The sequence below is a fragment of the Bufo bufo genome, chromosome 8 (assembly GCF_905171765.1).
Source record: "Bufo bufo chromosome 8, aBufBuf1.1, whole genome shotgun sequence".
Taxonomy (NCBI): domain Eukaryota; kingdom Metazoa; phylum Chordata; class Amphibia; order Anura; family Bufonidae; genus Bufo; species Bufo bufo.
The window spans coordinates 131576564-131596211 of record NC_053396.1 but is presented as its reverse complement, the minus strand read 5'-3'; positions in this window follow the sequence as shown (position 1 = coordinate 131596211).

Below are 19648 nucleotides of genomic sequence, written 5' to 3'. Positions count from 1 at the left end.
GCAGTAGAGTTTTTGAAATCATTTAATAACATGAAAGAAAACAGTGCCCTCGTGTGGTAGTTATCAATTATTATACAAAAAGATGGAAAATGTGAAAGGAATTAAAAAAGAAATACATTCTACAGCACATAATAAATTAAAAGCATCTGGTTATAGCAATCTGCATTCACTATGAGGACTCTAGAGGGCCTCTGATTTCATAAGTGTTCGGCCTTATGCACATGAAAGTGTTCTTATAGCTGTTTGCCAATCACCTGTAAAATACAGACACCTTCCGTGTGCAATCCACATTTTTCTCTCTCCTATTACTTGAAATTGCTTTTCTTGTCCGTGATATGTGTACTTTTTTGCAGGCCTATAGAAATGAATGAGTCTGTGTGCATTCTACAAAATATATATATATGTATATACAGTATATTAGGGGTGTGGTCCTGGTCAAGACAATCTCCTGAACTCCAAACTGAATGTCAGAATGGGAAAGAAAGGTGATTTAAGCAATTTTGAGCGTGGTTGTTGGTGCCAGACGGGCCAGTCTGAATATTTCACAATCTGCTCAGTTACTGGGATTTTCACGCACAACCTTGAGGCGGATGAGCTACAACAGCAGAAGACCCCACCGGGTACGACTCATCTCCACTACGAATAGGAAAAAGAGGCTACAATTTGCACAAGCTCACCAAAATTGGACTGTTGAAGACTGGAAAAATGTTGCCTGGTCTGATGAGTCTCGATTTCTGTTGAGACATTCAAATGGTAGAGTCCGAATTTGGCGTAAACAGAATGAGAACATGTATCCATCCTCTGATGGCTACTTCCAGCAGGATAATGCACCATGTCACAAAGCTCGAATCATTTCAAATTGGTTTCTTGAACATGACAATGAGTTCACTGTACTAAAATGGCCCCCACAGTCACCAGATCTCAACCCAATAGAGCATCTTTGGGATGTGGTGGAACGGGAGCTTCGTGCCCTGGATGTGCATCCCTCAAATCTCCATCAACTGCAAGATGCTATCCTATCAATATGGGCAAACATTTCTAAAGAATGCTATCAGCACCTTGTTGAATCAATGCCACGTAGAATTAAGGCAGTTCTGAAGGCAAAAGGGGGTCCAACACCGTATTAGTATGGTGTTCCTAATAATTCTTTAGGTGAGTGTATATATATATATATATATATATATATAGTGAAAAAATGCTGCAAAGTAAGAGTAATAATACTTTTCTCAAATATAAGTGTAAAGTATAAGAATAAATAGTTTATTTTCAACAATTAACTAAAAGTGAATGAACAAAAGATCTAGATCAATATTTTGCCTTCAAAACAGCATCAGTTCTAGATACACTTGCACATAGGTTTTTGAAGGAACTCAGCAGGAAGGTTGTTCAAGACATCTTGGAGAACTAACCACAGATCTACTGTGGATATATGCTTGCTCAAATGCTTCTGCCTCGTCATGTAATCCTAGATAGACTTGATATTGCAAGCAGGGCTCTGTGGAGGCCATATCAGCACTTCCAGGACTACTTGCTCTTCTTTATACAGAAGATACCTCTTAATGACATTGGCTGTATGTTTGAGGTCGTTGTTCATATTTAGGATAAATTTGGAACCAATCAGATGCCTCTTTGGTTCCTTCAATTTGCATTTTGTTAATTGAAACAAATAAACTAACACTGTTTCTGAAAACATTCCTACTTTGCTGCATTTTCCCCCCACACCTGCCTAAAACTTTAGCACAGTACGATAGTAACATAACATAGTAAGACTGAAAAAAGACATCTGTCCATCCAGTTCAGCCTGTTAACCTGCAAGTTGATCCAGGGGATAGGAAAAAAAAAAACATGACGTGGAAGCCAATTTTCCTAATTTTATGGGGAAAAATTCCTTCCCAACTCCAATCAGGCAATCAGAATAACCACCACATCAGGCAGAGAGTTCCATAGTCTCACTGCTCTTACCTAGGAATAAGCAAACTTGTGTTTTCAAGTTGGGCATACTAGGTTCAGGTTATCTAAGAATTCTGCTATGGATTCCACTATCACGGACCATAGCTTATGGCCCGTGGTAGCGGAATCCATGATTGAATTCTTTATAACCCGAACCTTGTACGCTAAACTTGAAAACACAAGTTTGTTCAACACTACTCTTACCGTAATGAATCCTCTCTGTGGTTTTGCAGAAAACTTTTTTTCTCCAGACGCAGAGGATGTCCCCTTGTCACAGTCACAGTCCTGGGGATAAATAGATGATGGGAGAGATCTCTGTACTGACCCCTGTAATATTTATACATAGTAATTAGATCTCCCCTTAGTTGTCTTTTTTTCTAAACTGAATAACCCTAATTTTGATAATCTTTCAGGGTACTGTAGTCCACCCATTCCAGTTTTTACTTCAGTTGCCCTCCTCTGAACCCTCTCCAGCTCTGCTATGTCTGCCTTGTTCACAGGAGCCCAGAACTGTACACCGTACTCCATGTGTGGTCTGACTAGTGATTTATAAAATTTCAGGACTATTTTATCATCACGGGCATCTATGCCCCTTTTGATGCAACCCATTATCTTATTGGCCTTGGCAGCAGTTGCTTGACACTGGTTTCTACAGCTTAGTTTGCTGTTGACAAAAATTCCTAAGTCCTTTTCCATGTCAGTGTTAAGCCTCATTCACACGTCAGTGTTCAGTGGACCTGTGCTGTTCGTGCTCTCCATGGACAGCACACGTCCCCATTCATTTTAATGTGTGTATTTACACATTGGTGTTTTAGCACTGTCCGTGGGTCTGTTTTTTTTAGCACAGATGCATGCTTTATTTTTTCCATGTTCACAGATCCTTCATGCTTATTATAGTCTATGGGTCCGTGAAAACTACTGATGCCATCTGTGATTCATCCGTGTTTCAAGGATCATTAGGAAGAGATACTTTGAAAATAATTTTTCAGCTGTTCAGCGTCAGTGAAACATGGATGACACATGGACACCAAAAAAACGGACACATGGACCTAACACAGATCCGTCACAGACATCTTCGCGGAGACATCGCTGACCACCTTTTCATGGATTTAAGCATGGACGCTGATGTGTGAATGAGGTTTTACCCAGTGTTTTACCATTTAGTATTGTGGTAATGTGAACAGTGCTGGAAGGTGTGTTGTCCCACTTCAGGTACCTCAGATGGGTGAGACAGATAAAATCCAGAGAGTGGCAGTAGTCTCAGCAAAGCATAGTTTGCTGAGACATTTTTGTATATATTTTCTGGGCTGGATTTTACTTGGACTGGTGGCTAGGCTTGGTAGAGGGAGTTGCCAGTCCACACCCTTCCAGTACGGGTTTTCCTTTCTACCTGAGGTGATCGCAGGTGAGGCCTGCTGTAATCAGACTGGCATAAAGCGCCTCAGAGTAGGTCAGTCTGGGAAGGGAGAAGTGTCTGTGATACTGGAGCAGAGGCTCTGTGTGTGGTCTCAGTCAGGAGGACTGAGGGGCCACAAGACTAGGCGAAGCCTGATCTCTCCCCTGTGTGGACTGATGCTTGATGAGTGGAACCTGCTAAGGCTTGGATCCTGAGACCCTGACACTAAGCGGTACTTAGAGGTGAGTCAGGGAAACCTATATGTTTAGGTAGAGCCCAGACGGGCAGGAGTTTATTTGGTAAAACTGTTTATGTTTACGCGGACATGCCGCAATAAAACACAGTTTTGGCCCTTAAATCATGGTGTCCGTGAAGAGGTCTGTGAGTGTGACCCCCTGAAGGAGAGCTACCCCTTACAGTATGTACGGGTGACTTGCATTATTCCTTCCCATGTGCATAACCTTACATTTGTCAGTGTTAAACCTCATCTGCCACTTATCTGCCCAAGCCTCCAATCTATCCAGATCCATCTGTAGCAGTATACTGTCCTCTTCCATGTTAATTAATTTACACAGTTTAGTGTCATCTGCAAAAAAAAATATTTTACTGTGCAAGCCTTCTCCAATATAATGAATAAATTTTTTAAAGAAAACAGGGCCCAATACTGACCCCTGAGGTACTCCACTAGTGCCAGTGACCCGTTCTGAGTGTGTACCATTAATAACCATCCTCTGTTTTCTATCACTGAGCCAGTTACTCACCCGCATACAGACATTTTCTCCCAGTCCAAGCATTCTCATTTTATATTCTAACCTTTTATGTGGCACAATATCAAATGCTTTGGAGAAGTCCAGATATACGACATCCATTGATTCGCCGCGGTCAAGTCTAGAACTTACCTCCTCATAGAAACAGATTAAATTAGTTTGACATGACCAATGCCTCATGAAACCATGCTATTCACTAATTTTCATTGAGATATTTCAGAATAGCATATCCAGAAAACCCTCAATCAGTTTACCTATAGTTTCCAAGCTCTGTTTTTGACCCCTTTTTAAATATTGGCACCACATTTGCTAAGCCCCAATGGTCTAGGAAGTGCTTCCGTGGCCTTCCCATCCATGCCTCTGCAACGCAAAAATATAGAACATGTTCTATGTTTGGCTGTATGCTTTGGATCGTGGATCTATTCAAGTCAATGGGTCCGTAGTTCACACGGCCACTGCCCGTGCATTGCGTACCACTATTTGTGGTCTGCAGCATGAGCACCCGGCCCGTACGCTCGTGGGCATGGGTCCTAAGATGGATAAAGATTGTTGTATTGCTAGCTTTACTCTAGAAATGACATGGCATTCATATTTTTGTCTGGAACCCCACTGTGCCATTTGTAATGAAGCTTAGAACTATCTATAAACAGCCCAGTTACTAATCAGCATTTAATGACTATTAGCTTTTTATAACTAGCACACCCACCAGGATTTCCAGGTCCCAGTTTTCTGCAATCTCATTTTATGTGAACGCTTTTCTTCACAGTCGGCCTCCATCGCTTTCACTGCTGGCTCAGCATTGAGGTTCCTATCTCCCAAAGCAACTTCTTTCCATTTGCATCCCAATTAAAATTCAGTTCCTTCTAGAAGCATATTCTAGTACAATGTTCGCATTTTAAACCACAGATGTCCTAATAGCTTATTGTAGTCTTGCCCAGCTGCCCTGCAAGTCTGATAAAACACAATTCTATGCCATGTACAAGGGCATTGCATTGTTCAGCTGATATCTTTCAGTAGACGCTTATGTATTGTGTTTGTTAATTTATTACCATTACATTATACAGTACGTCTGAACAGTATAACCTTGAATTGATAAGGACACTGCTGGTAATCCTTTTTATGAAGTACAGCATAAGCCCACGTAGCTTCTAGTCTGGTGCTTCTATTGTTTAGATTTTTTTTAAAAACAAGTAATCAAAAAAAAATATCAAAAACTAAAAATATGTATTTTCTACCATTGCAGTATTCTTCTCAAGATTATAGTTTTCATTTGTATTGATTTTCACATCTACGCAAAACAGGTTTTGAATGGATGGTCTTTTTCATTTCTTTTAGCTGCTTTTTTAGTTCCTATATTGTATTTTGTAAGTGTCTGGAATCTCCAGCATAGGGATCCAGCATCTGCACTCTCTACTGCTACACCGATAGACATAGGATCAGAAATGATATTTTACCATCAGGAATTCAAATTTGTTCAACATTGTTAAAGGGGTTGTCCAGTTTTCTTACATTGATTAAATATCCTCATTCACACATCAGTGTTTGGTCAGTGATGTCCATCATTGATTGTGAGCCAAAACCAGGACTGGAGACTCCACAGACATAAGGTATAAGGGAAAGATCTACACCTGTTCTGTGTTTAGAGCTACACCTGGTTTTGGGTCACAATTACTGATGGAAATCACTGACCAAAGCACTGACGTGTGAATGAGGCATAACTCCTCAATATCAGATCAGTGGGAGTCCAACTCCCGGCAACCCATCAATCAGCCTTTTGAAGAAAATGCAGTGCTCTTGCGAGCGGTGCATTCTCTTCACTGTTTTCCTGCCCAATGTCAACATTGTAGCGGTGGAGTAGTGTAATTACATATAGATCATCAATATGAGAAAACCAGACAGCCCCTTTAGCCCCTTAGGGACACAGCCAAGTTTCACCTTAAGGGTGCATTCACATGGATCCACAAAAAATACTGATGACGTCCGTGTTGCATCAGTTTTTTTTTAGCGGATCCATTGTAACAATACTTATTCTTGTCCGCAAAATACACAAGAATAGGACATGTACTATCTTTTTTGCGGGGCTCCGGAATGGACATACGGACGCAGACAGCACAGTGTGCTGTCTGCATTTTTTTACGGACCCATTGAAATGAATGCTGATCGGATGCGGACCAAAACTATGGTCGTCTGACTGTACTCTAAGGACCGAGACAAATTTTGCAAATCTGACATGTGTCACATTATCTGGTAATAACTTTGGAATGCTTTTACTTATTGTTTTCTCGTGACACATCATACTTTATGTTAATAATAAATTTGAGTCAATATGTTTCACCTTTGTTTATTAAAAAAAACTAATTTACAGAAAATGTTGAAAAATCAGCTATTTTCTAAATTTGTATTTCTCTGCTTTTAAGACATTTTGTAAATGTCATTTTATTTTTTAGGATGTTAGAAAGCTTAGAAGCACTTTTAGGAGCACTTTTAAAATGTTTTAAGAAAATTTTCAAAACCCACTTTTTTAAGGACAAATGTGAGGCTCACATAGTACTACACATAAATGACCCCATTTTAGAAACGATACCCCTCAAACTATTCAAATTAGATTTTTATAAAATGTATTAACCTTTTACATGCTTCACAAGAATTAAATGAAAACGGAGGCAAAATTTCAAATTTTTTTAGATTTTTACATTTTAATCCTTTTTTCTCCTGTAAGGAAGCAAGGGATAACAGTAAAACTGATGTATGGGCACACTGCACTGCTCAGATGGGCAGGAGCGCCATATGGTTTTGGAGGGCAGATTTTGATGGAATGGTTTTTGAGCGCCATGTCACATTCAAAGAGACCCTGAGGTACACATAGAGTGGAAACCCCACAAAAGTGACTCAATTTTGGAAACTACACCCCTCACAGAATTTATTGAAGGGTGTACTGACTTCTTTTACTCCACAGGAGTTTCATAGAATTTAGAAACACTTGGCTGTTAAGATGAAAAATTTAATTTGTTCCAATAAAATGTTACTTTAATCCTCTTTCACATGAGGTAGTTTTCAGCAGACAAAACTGACTAAACTTGTGTGCAAAATCAGTTTTTCCCTGAACAGACCCTGACAGTATCTGTAACGCCCGTGTGAAAGAGGGCTTAGGCCCAGATTTTTCATTTTGACAAGGGGTAATATGAGAAAAAAGATCCCACAATTTGTTACTCAATTCCTACTGAATACGACAGCACACCATATGTGGCCATAAACTGCTGCATGGACACACCCCAGGACTCAGAACGGTAAGAGTGCAATATACTTTTGGAGGGCAGATTTTGCTGGAATGATTTCTGGGCACCATGCTGCATTTGTAGAGACTCTGAGGTATCCCTACAGTGGAAACCCCCAAAAAGTTACCCCGTTTTGTAAACCACATATCCAATGAATTTTTCAAGGGTTATAGTGAACACTTTGATCTAATAGGTGTTTGATAGACTTTAAAAACACTTGGTGGGGGAAATTTAAATAATTTTATTTTTTTTTACAAGAAAATGTTGCTTTAGGCTCAGATTTTTCATTTCTAAGGGGTTAAAGGAGAAAAAGGACCCTGCAATTTGTTACCCATCTCTTCCTGAATACAGAATCACCCAATATGTGGTCATAAATTGCTGTATGGGCACAGGGGAGGGCTCAGATGAGAAAGAGAAAGAGCACCATGTGCATTTGAGACCTTAATTGGTGATTTATACAGCACTGGCCGACAACTGCCGAGGCTCTGATGTGAAATAAAAAAAAGAAACCCCCAAGGAGTGACCCTATTTTAGAGACCACACCCCTCACAATATATACCAAGAGGTGTAGTGAACATTTTGATCCAACATATGTTCTACAAGAATTAATTTACATCAGTTGGTGCAAAGTGAAAATTGCAATTTTTTTCCCAGGAGCTTAATGGATGTTTGGGAGTGCTTAAAAGGAACCTGTCATCAACGTTATGCTGACCTCACTGAGGGCTGCATAAAATAGTGACAGAAATGCTGATCTCAGCGGTGTGTCACTCATGAGCTAAAAGTAAGAGGTTGCTGAGAACCAGCCTCATAATCATTGCAGTCCAGGCCTTGAAAAGAGTCACATCTACCTCAGAAGAGTCATGGTTCTTCATAATCTCCTGCTCTCCTCGCCCATCTGCTGATGATTGGCAGTTTTCTCCTAGACAGAGAGAGAAAACTAGGTAGAAGACAGTTAATCATCAGCAGGTGGGGAGGAGAGCAGGAATTTATGAATAACCATGACTCTTCTCAGGTGGCCGTGACTCTTTTTTCTAGGCCCATTCCTGAAGAACAAGACCGGCACTCGCTTTTGATGAATAATCTTGCTAATTTATTCAGTCACATATTAAATCATAGTGACGCGTTTCAGCAACTCAGTGCTTTCATCAGACTGTGTGTATACATCTTACCACTAGCTCTGATATATATACAAATAAGTACAAAGGAAATTACATCACATTATTTCGTTAGACTCCTCCCACAGCTGAATTTCTACGGAGTATAAGTAAATCAACACAATCCCATAGGTGAAGTGTATTTTCTGAAACATCTAGTTTCGCTATAGAAAAAACAAACAAAAAAGGAAACATGGTTACAGATAGTCGCATCATATGAAACCACTAACATTGTAATCTCGATTTAGGCCTTTCGGATCCATGGTTTGTAATCGATGGCTCCAATATGCCTCTCTTTTTTAAAGCAATTTATTTCTGTCACCACCGCGTCGAGGTAATGAGACACTTTCTATGACCTGATAGCGTAGTTGTGATATGGTATGCCCCTTATGGTGGAAATGGTACGGTAGTGGGAGTAACAGATTCTCTTTTCTAATAGTCGATTTATGCTTGCTCAATCGATCTTTGATTCTCATGGAAGTTTCCCCCACATACAATAGACCGCAGGGGCATTTGAGGATGTAAACAACGAGTTGAGACTTTTATCAATTTGGTTCAACGTGATGAAGATACCTTGTTGCAACAATGTAAGCAAGGAAACCTTAATATCAGACACAACTTAAGCACAGAAGAAAAACACGCCCTTAATCACATGTTGGATGATAAATCCTTGATATTTAAACCAGCCGATAAGGGGGGTGCCCTGGTGGTCCTAGATAAAGAATATTATGTAACTGAGGTTTTGAGTCAATTAAATGACACCCATACATATCAGATATTACAAACCGATCCAGTCTTTCAAATTAAGGCAGCAATTCAGGGGGTGGTCACGCGGGCGAGAGAGGATGGAGTCATTGATGCGAAATTAGGCGATTTTCTGATTAACCAACATCCGATTACTCCGGTATTCTACATTTTACCAAAGGCTCATAAATCCCTGACAAAGCCTCCGGGCCGTCCTATTGTAGCAGCCACTGACTCCATCCTCTCTCCCCCTGCGATTTTTCTTGAGAAGGTATTAACGCCCCTCACTCAGAAATCTCTTTCTTACCTACGTGACACAGGACATTTTCTGTCAGAGATCGGCACATTAGTGACTGATAAGGATTGCATACTCGTTACCTTCGATGTATGCAGTCTATATACCTCGATTACACATGAGAAGGGCCTGGAAACAGTTAGAGAACTACTTAACACCAGCACTTATCAAACATCTGAAAAAGTATTTTTCTTATCACTTCCTAAAATCGTGCTTGAGCGAAATTACTTTTTATTCCAGGATTCCTTCTACCAGCACCGCGATGGGACCGAACGTCGCACCGCGATGGGACCGAACGTCGCACCGCCATACGCAATTTGCTATATGTCTTATTTTGAGAGTAATTTTATTTACCGCAATGATTTATATCTGCAATATTGTGTCTTTTGGCATCGATTTATCGACGACATTTTTTGCGTGTGGCGTGGCGACGTTCGATCCCTCACGGATTTTACCACATATCTTAATTCCATTTGGGAGGAATTACAGTTCACCATGCATTTCGACAACAATACGATTTCTTTTTTAGACACCTGGTTCTTACTAGGGGATGATGGGCATATTCATACTGACCTTTTTATTAAAAGCACTGATCGGAATAGTCTACTTACTTTTGCTAGTAGCCATCCGGTGTCTACAAAAAAATCTATCCCCTTTTCACAATATCAGCAGGTTAAGTGGATTGTTAGTAATCCAGATACCCTTACAACAAGGCTAGAGGAAATGACTAATACATTTCTAGAGAGGGGTTACCCTAGACAACTACTGGATGAACAGAGGAATAGACTTGAAGGTCCACAGGAGGAAATATCGATAAAATTACCACAGGTCCCATTGGTGGTTAAATATCACCCTTGGATCCAAAGGGTCAAAAGCATTGTTAACAAGCATTGGCAGATAGTTTCCAGATAATATCCTCAAATTGACGAATTCCAGAGACCCCCAATGATGTGCTTCAAAAGAGCAGATAATCTGTGTGATAAGATAATTAGAGCAGATATAGGCAGTAAAAAAAAAATCAGCCCTAGACAAACTACGTTATCCACCCCGAGACAAGGCACATTCCCATGCTTAACCCTCCTCTTATGTTAGCTTTCTGTTACTATCCATGATGTTAACGGGTCGGTTTTGACCCGTGTCTTAAATCAGCCATAAAATACCCTCTGAACAATTATTTATCATCCAATTTGTTTCTTACCTCTTGGATACCTTGTTAGGCTTCTTTATCCTTGAAAAGATTGGTTTTAATATTTTTGGTGTGACCCCTTAGACCTTTCTTTTGATAGCATACCTCTCATTTTCACAAAAAAAAAATTGGTAAAATAAACCTCAATAGAATATTATAAGTAAATAAAAGGTTGTTATGTCACCAGAATGTTTCTGAGGAGTATTTGAACACATCTCTTATTTAAAAAAAATATATTTTTATTTTTATTTTAATAACATTAACTATAATAACATTGATGGTGTTAGGGTCAATTTTGACCCATATATATTTACTTCAAGAAAATAGCCAAAAGTCTTTTTTTTTTTTAAACATAAAACGTTCATAAACAATGAAAAGCAAGTAATAATACAAAATGTAGACTTGCAAGGTCAAACAAACAACACACAATCAAGCAAGGCAAACCAATAGAAATCAAGTACTAGTTTCAAAGCATCTTTGTGCAAGAACTTGCATGTGTTTGTGTGGGTGTTTTTAGATGCATGTGTTGCAAAAGCTGACACTTTTAGCATGTTCTTTGCAGATATATTTTTTACAGTGGAGGCATAATGTGTGTGTCTTTCTGTCCTTATTGCTGGGGCAGACCTGACACCTCTTTCTTTTAGAATCAGATGGCATCACTGGAGTTGTGGCTGTGGCTGTGCTGGTTGATGTTGAGGCAAGGCTAGATGATGATGAGGATGCTGGCACTGATTCTCTTTGTGTTGTTGATGGTGTGGATGGAGTGCTTGATGAACTCTGCATCTGTCTGATCACGGCTGCAGTGATTGGATCTCGAGACACCCGTTTCCTTTGCTCAATGTGTGCCTTGACAAGGGAACTTCCTAGCTTCTCGAGAAATATTCTCCACTTGTTATTTTTTTTTGTGTTCCAACCTGGGTGGATGTGGGTCCATAACACAAATGCATTGTATGCAGACACATCTAGGATGTTAGAAAACACAGCCATCGGCCATCTTGACATATCTGCCTCTTGACTTGTCCCAGAGACTATCAGTGGCCTCATTATAGGATCTGTACACTCCAGCAAGAAGAAGAACACCAATATAAGCATCTAGACATTCCTCATTTATGTCATTCCACATGTTGCCATGGACTTTTTTTCCTGATGACTTTTGCCATGGACTTCCAATGATGACTTTTTTTAGTGACAATGGCATGAACAGTTCAAAATATGTTTTGATGTCACTTACTCTCGTCACAGCAAACCTTGTGATCTCAGGGGTCATTTTGATTACATCTGCAGCAGCTGCCCTGCCATGTAAGTCAGGAGGTTCTGAACTCCAACAGATCTTACCACTTTTGGATTTGATTGTTTCAGCAGGAACAGCAGCAGGTTCAGCACTGGTGGCCTCCTCATCAGACTCATCAGATGTGTCTGTGTATTCTGGTTGATACTCTACTTCATCTTCTGCCTCAGAAACCTGCTCATCCATATCGCTATGCTGCTCTGTGTCCTCTGCCTCATTTTCATCCAAGATATAATCCAGTATTTGGCTTCCTGTAAATCTTCTCACTCTTGCATGCTGCATATTGGAGATGATTACTCTGCAAGCCAGCAACTCTGAAATGTATTGGTCCTATGTTTCTTTACTTTATTTAGAGAAGCAGACAAGCAGGCAAAGAGATCGGCCCCTCCCTAACTACAGCTCACAGGGTTGAGAGGTGATTGGCTGTCAGTGTTACTAAGCAGAGAGAGTGTTTAGGATTTCAGTTTTGGCACTTATTAGTGTCCTATAATCCTATATTATAACTGGGTCAGAATTGACCCTAACACCATAAACGTCTTAATTTTCACCACAGTATTTTATAATTTAGTGAAAAGGATTATTTTTCTATTACATTGTTTAAATAGAGGTTCCTGACAAAGTAAAAAAATCTTGATGCAATAAACAAATTTATATGATACTTATAGACATTCAAAACCTGAAAACTGGTCGGTTCTGACCCTAACATAAGAGGAGGGTTAAATTGTGTGAATTGTTCGAGTGTCATTAAGGGTAGCCATTTTTCACATCCGCATTCTGGTGAACAAATCCCAATCAGGTGAGTCTTCACCTGTGATAGTCGATTCGTTGTTTACATCCTCAAATGCCCCTGCGGTCTATTGTATGTGGGGGAAACTTCCATGAGAATCAAAGATCGATTGAGCAAGCATAAATCGACTATTAGAAAAGAGAATCTGTTACTCCCACTACCGTACCATTTCCACCAAAAGGGGCATACCATATCACAACTACGCTATCAGGTCATAGAAAGTGTCTCATTACCTCGACGCGGTGGTGACAGAAATAAATTGCTTTTAAAAAGAGAGGCATATTGGAGCCATCGATTACAAACCATGGATCCGAAAGGCCTAAATCGAGATTACAATGTTAGTGGTTTCATATGATGCGACTATCTGTAACCATGTTTCCTTTTTTGTTTGTTTTTTCTATAGCGAAACTAGAAAATACACTTCACCTATGGGATTGTGTTGATTTACTTATACTCCGTAGAAATTCAGCTGTGGGAGGAGTCTAACGAAATAATGTGATGTCATTTCCTTTGTACTTATTTGTATATATATCAGAGCTAGTGGTAAGATGTATACACACAGTCTGATGAAAGCACTTTGTTGCTGAAACGCATCATTATGATGTAATATGTGACTGAATAAATTTGCAAGATTATTCATCAAAAGCGAGTGCCGGTCTTGTTCTTCACGAATTATCTACTGGGACTCCTGCCCGCAGACACGTCCACCGCCAAATTATTCGAGCAGTGCCAACCTTCTTTGGACATACGCTATATTTTCTAGGCCCAGTCTGCAACGATTATGATGTTGGTTCTCGGCAACCACTTACTTTTAACTTATAAGTGACAGACCGCTGAAATCAACTCACCTGTCTCTACTTTATACTGCCATTAGTATGAGCAGCATAAAGGTGATGACAGGTTCCCTTTAAGGGTGCCTTCATATGCTTTGGATTTTGTTGCAGAATTTTCCATAACTGGAAATCATTTACATTCACCTAAATGGAGCTTGCAGAAATCCTTGTGCTTTCCTGCCCATTCAAATGAATGGAACTGATTTTTCAGTCGGAGAAAATTCTGCAAATACTGTTGGATATCAACATGCCTAATTCTTTTGTTGTCTGGGAGATAGGCTGCTGCCAGAAGAGTACTCTACTATCCATATTGACAACTAAACTAAGAAACACCGAAAATCAGGAGAGCTGTGTTGTCCATGCCCCCCTTCTTTTAGTTAATCAGTAACTCTCATCATCAGAATGGTTATGGTAAGACCCCCTACCTGAGCTCCATGTCAACCAGGATGACTCAACCTGGTGGTTATAATATTTTTTGTGAATTTTATTCTTTATGGCTGTTTGTTGTGTTTGTAGTGGACCTCCAGTTTTTTTTTCAAAATAGGTATATTTTAACTTATGGAATCAGGATTGCTTTTCTTTTACCACCATCTGTTAAACGGGTTTTCCCCAAAATGTATTATTTGAGGATGAGTAAAGGCTTCCTATCACCATAGAGGGAGTGCACAACTGGCTGGCTTTCTTGTAAAGCTCGACTGCTTGCATATTTGGATGCCTGGAGCTAATCCTGTACGCCGGACTGGCAAACACCTGGAGCCCCCACAATCAGGGGTGCACCGTCAATGAGGCAAGATGAGACAATTGCTTCACGCAGTGGCAGGTAGGGACAAGTGGGGGAAGTGGAAGTGCTCATCTCTGCATATTTAACTGCATCGCTGTTCTCAGGACGGCAATACAGTTGAATGCTGCGGCGGGGCATGGAAGTGATGTCTCCCTGCCCCATCGTTCCCTTCCATAGGCTTTAGTCTTAGTGCCTGTAGCCTATCAGAGGCTGGTGTGATCATCATCACGCTGCCTTATCCATCTGCATACAGCTCACAGAACGAAAGAGGTCTGTGTCCTGCACTGCATCGCTGACAGCAGAATGGAGGTAAGTATTTGAGTTTATTATTTTTATTAGGCAGCACGCTGTTGGGCCAAAATGATGGTGGTGGGGGGTGGGGGAGAATGGTCATTATCATATAACTGGGGGAAGCACTGTGGGGACATTGGGGGTTCTAAAAATGTTTTTTTTTTTGTACTAGCAAACCTTATAAGGGGCCATTTTTTACTGGCACACATTATAAGTGGGTATTTTTTTGTACAAGAATACATTATAGGGGGAAGCACGGTGGCTCAGTGGTTAGCACTGGTGCCTTCCAGCGCTGAGGACCTAGGTTCGAATCCGACAACATCTGCATGGAGTTTGTATGTTCTCCCCGTGTTTGCGTGGGTTTCCTCTGGAAACTCCAGTTTCCCCCCACACTCCAAAGACATACTGATAGGGAACTTAGATTGTGAGCTCGATTGGGGACAGCTTAATGCTAATGTCTGTAAAGTGCTGCGGAATATAGCAGCACTACATAAGTGCTTGAAATAATTATTGTGGGATTTATGTATTATTGTGAGATCAATGGGCATCAATGGGCAGACTGTGAATTTGTCCAAGTTCTATAAGACTGTGTGTGACGGATACCACGCCTCGTGCCCACTTGACATCAACTACGTCGAACTCACGAGACTCGGTATGGTCCCTGGTTACCAAGACGTGACGTTATGCCCTCCTGGAGGAACCTGTAAGGTCAGCTTGGTACAGTTACACAGACACCTCCTGTCCACGCTGGCACAGAGAGGCAACAAGCTGAGAGAGCCTTTTCACTGCTGCAGTGAAAACAGCGCTGTCTCAGCCCGGGTATCTGCCGCCAGCTTCTCGTTTGATATAAGCCCGGTCAGTTAACAGGATTATATAGGGTGAGAAACCAACCTGCTGTAGCTTATCACTAGGCCGAAACACAAGATTAAATTATATATTTAATAAAGATGGGACGGGGGATTCGTCGAATCCACGAATCCCTCGAATCTTGCTGGATTCGTGGACTCGAATCCCGACGTAATTTACCTCATACGAATCCGGTGGGAGGGACTGGGAGGAGGAGCTGGGGGCCGGTGCGTTCACTGTGCTCCGGCTCCTCCGCTCCAGTACAGTTATAAAATGTGTATTCTATTAATAATAATAATTCATGCTGCCCCCTCTGGCTCTAGTACATTCAATATATCCGACTTACAGGGCTACTGATATCGTAATGCAGGCCGGGCAGACGAGCGGCAGAGTGACTGACGTCACCTGCCTGCGCCGCCTGCTTCATTCATAAAGCAGGCGGCGCAGGCAGGTGACATCAGTCAGTCACTCTGCCGCTCGTCTGCCCGGCCGGCCTGCATTACGATGTCAGTAGCCCTGTAAGTCGGATATATTGAATGTACTACAGACAGAGGGGGCAGCATGAATCATTCATTATTAATTAAATTACACACTTTATAACTGTACTGGAGCGGCAATGGGGGGTCTGTGGATTACACTGTTAAGGGGTGGGGGGGAGGTCTGTGGATGGTACTGTTATGGGGTGGGGGGGTCTGTGGATGGCACTGTTATGGGGTGGGGGGGGTCTGTGGATGGCACTGTTATGGGGTGTGGATGGCACTGTTATGGGGTGTGGATGGCACTGTTATGGGGTGGGGGGGTCTGTGGATGGCATTGTTATGGGGTGGGGGGGCCTGTGGATGGCACTGTTATGGGGTGGGGGGTCTGTGGATGGCACTGTTATGGGGTGTGGATGGCACTGTTATGGGGTGGGGGGGGTCTGTGGATGGCACTGTTATGGGGTGGGGGGGTCTGTGGATGGCACTGTTATGGGGTGGGGGGTCTGTGGATGGCACTGTTATGGGGTGGGGGGGTCTGTGGATGGCACTGTTATGGGGTGGGGGGGTCTGTGGATGGCACTGTTATAGGATGGGGGATCTGTGGATGCCAAGGGGAGAGGTGAGAGGCACTATGATACTGGCACATTGGGGGGGGGGGGGAGGCACTATGATACTGGCACATTATGAGGGGAGATGGCACTATGATACTGGCACATTATGGGGGGAGATGGCACTATGATACTGGCACATTATGGGGGGAGATGGCACTATGATACTGGCACATTATGGGGGGAGATGGCACTATGATACTGGCACATTATGGGGGGAGATGGCACTATAATACTGGCACATTGGGGGGGAGATGGCACTATGATACCGGCACATGGGGGGAGGAGAGAGGCACTCCGCACTTGATACTGGCACATGATTAGGGGGGCATCTATGGGGACACTTACTGGCACATTATTGAGTGGCACTGTGGGGCCACTTCTTATTGGCACATTATTGGGGGGCACTATGAGGCATCTACTGAGGCCACAAAGAAGGGGTATTTTATATGGGGGGCTCTGTGTGGTACTAGTATTATCAGGGGTATTATCTGTTTCTGCAGTATAGTATTGGGGAGCACAGCGGCACAGTATTGGGGGTGTTAGGATGATTTGTCCAGAAGATGGGAGGATGATGGAAAAGTAGTAAACTAAGATTTTTTTTTGTCAAACTGCAGAACTGGCTGAAAAATGGTGTCTGGTCTGAAGGTCTGAAAGGAGAAGATGAGGAAAGAGAACATCTACATCAAAGGAGACGTCACGGGATGTAAGAGGTATGTGGCGCTGTATTACATTGTATGTTCTGTAGTGATAGGAGCAGGGGTCATAGCAGGGGTCATCGCGGTCATATAGGGTGCGACCGTGACTGGGAGGTGGAGGTTCAGACAAACTGACGCGGTCTGACTTTGTTCCTTACACCGTGCGTTCACACAATTATGTACAGGATTCGTAGGATTCGAGATTCGAAAGATTCGATATATTCGAGAACCTTTTCGGATTCGGATTAGAAAAAAATTGGATTCGTCCCACCTCTAATATTTAATCACACCTTAAGGGCACACTAGATAACACAATATACACTAAGAATATATACAGTGGTCTGAGGCTACCAATACAGGTAATATGGTACAAACAGGATTACACAGAGCACAGGTCAGTTACTGGGTAGGTGAATGTTCCTTTGCTGTATTCACATGGAGGGCAGTGATGTCAGCTGGTTTCCAGGTCTCTCCTAACACATTTGTACGATGTGACCCCTTTTCAGAAAAAGACACGCCCGCTTGCTGGCACAAGCCTTTTAAACTGTAGCCGTCCCCTACTCTGGGAAGGGTCCACCCATTCCTTTCTGGGCTGGCATTAAATGACCCACCAAACCCTTTAGGGTTCATAGCTCCAGACCAGAATGTTGTAGGGATGTTACAACTAGAGTCCAAACATGGTGCCGTTATGTGGTTTCTGTGGGGAGTTATATATATCTCCCTTCCCTGGTATTTCATAAACAATAAGCATATCTTTTGCCCAAATCCCACTTCTGACACCAAATGTATTATCATGACTTAAAAGCTATGTACTCGTTCAGAGGCAATTTTTTTTATGTGACTGGTATTTTCACGTTCACTTTGTGCCAGTCATCTAACAAACCTAATCTCTAAACTACTAAGATGTCATAAACACTTATTTAAGCCACAATCTTATGCATAAGATAAGAACTGAGCTATTGAGTGTTTAGGAGGTCATAAAGCGGAGATAAGGAGTCAGTTTGCTCCTGATCTGATGGAAAAGACAGAAAATCCAAAGGGTGCTTCTAGAGCATGTCAGCTCTGTACAGAAAAAAGGAAGCCATATTTTTAATAAAGACCAATAAAAAAAAAAAAGTTTTTGCTCAAAATGAGTACAATGCAATAATATTTAAAAAATTCCCCCAAAGGTGTACATAGCCTTTAACCGCCTCCGGACCGCCTAACGCAGGATTGCGGTCTGGAGGCGGCAGCCCTGCGCTCAGCTACGCATATACGCGTCATCTCGCGTGAGCCGAGATTTCCTGTGAACGCGCGCACACAGGCGCGCGCGTTCACAGGATCGGAAGGTAAGAGAGTGGATCTCCAGCCTGCCAGCGGCGATCGTTCACTGGCAGGCTGGAGATGCGATTTTTTTAACCCCTAACAGGTATATTAGACGCTGTTTTGATAGCAGCGTCTAATATACCTGCTACCTGGTCCTTTGGTGGTCCCTTTTGCTTGGATCGACCACCAGAGGACACAGGTAGCTCAGTAAAGTAGCACCAAACACCACTACACTACACTACACCCCCCCTGTCACTTATTAACCCCTTATGAACCACTGATCACCCCTGATCACCCCATATAGACTCCCTGATCACCCCCCTGTCATTGATCACCCCCCTGTCATTGATCACCCCCCTGTAAGGCTCCATTCAGACGTCCGTATGATTTTTACGGATCCATGGATACATGGATCGGATCCGCAAAACACATAGACGTCTGAATGGAGCCTTACAGGGGGGTGATCACCCCATATAGACTCCCTGATCACCCCCCTGTCATTGATCACCCCCCTGTCACTGATCACCCCCCTGTAAGGCTGCATTCAGATGTCCGTATGTTTTTTTACGGATCCACGGATACATGGATCCGCAAAACACATACGGACATCTGAATGGAGCCTTATAGGGGGGTGATCAATGACAGGGGGGTGATCACCCCATATAGACTCCCTGATCACCCCCCTGTCATTAATCACCCCCCTGTCATTGATCACCCCCTTGTAAGGCTCCATTCAGACGTCCGTATGATTTTTACGGATCCACTGATACATGGATCGGATCCGCAAAACACATACGGACGTCTGAATGGAGCCTTACAGGGGGGTGATCAATGACAGGGGGTGATCACCCCATATAGACTCCCTGATCACCTCCCTGTCATTGATCACCCCCCTGTCATTGATCACCCCCTTGTAAGGCTCCATTCAGACGTCCGTATGATTTTTACGGATCCACTGATACATG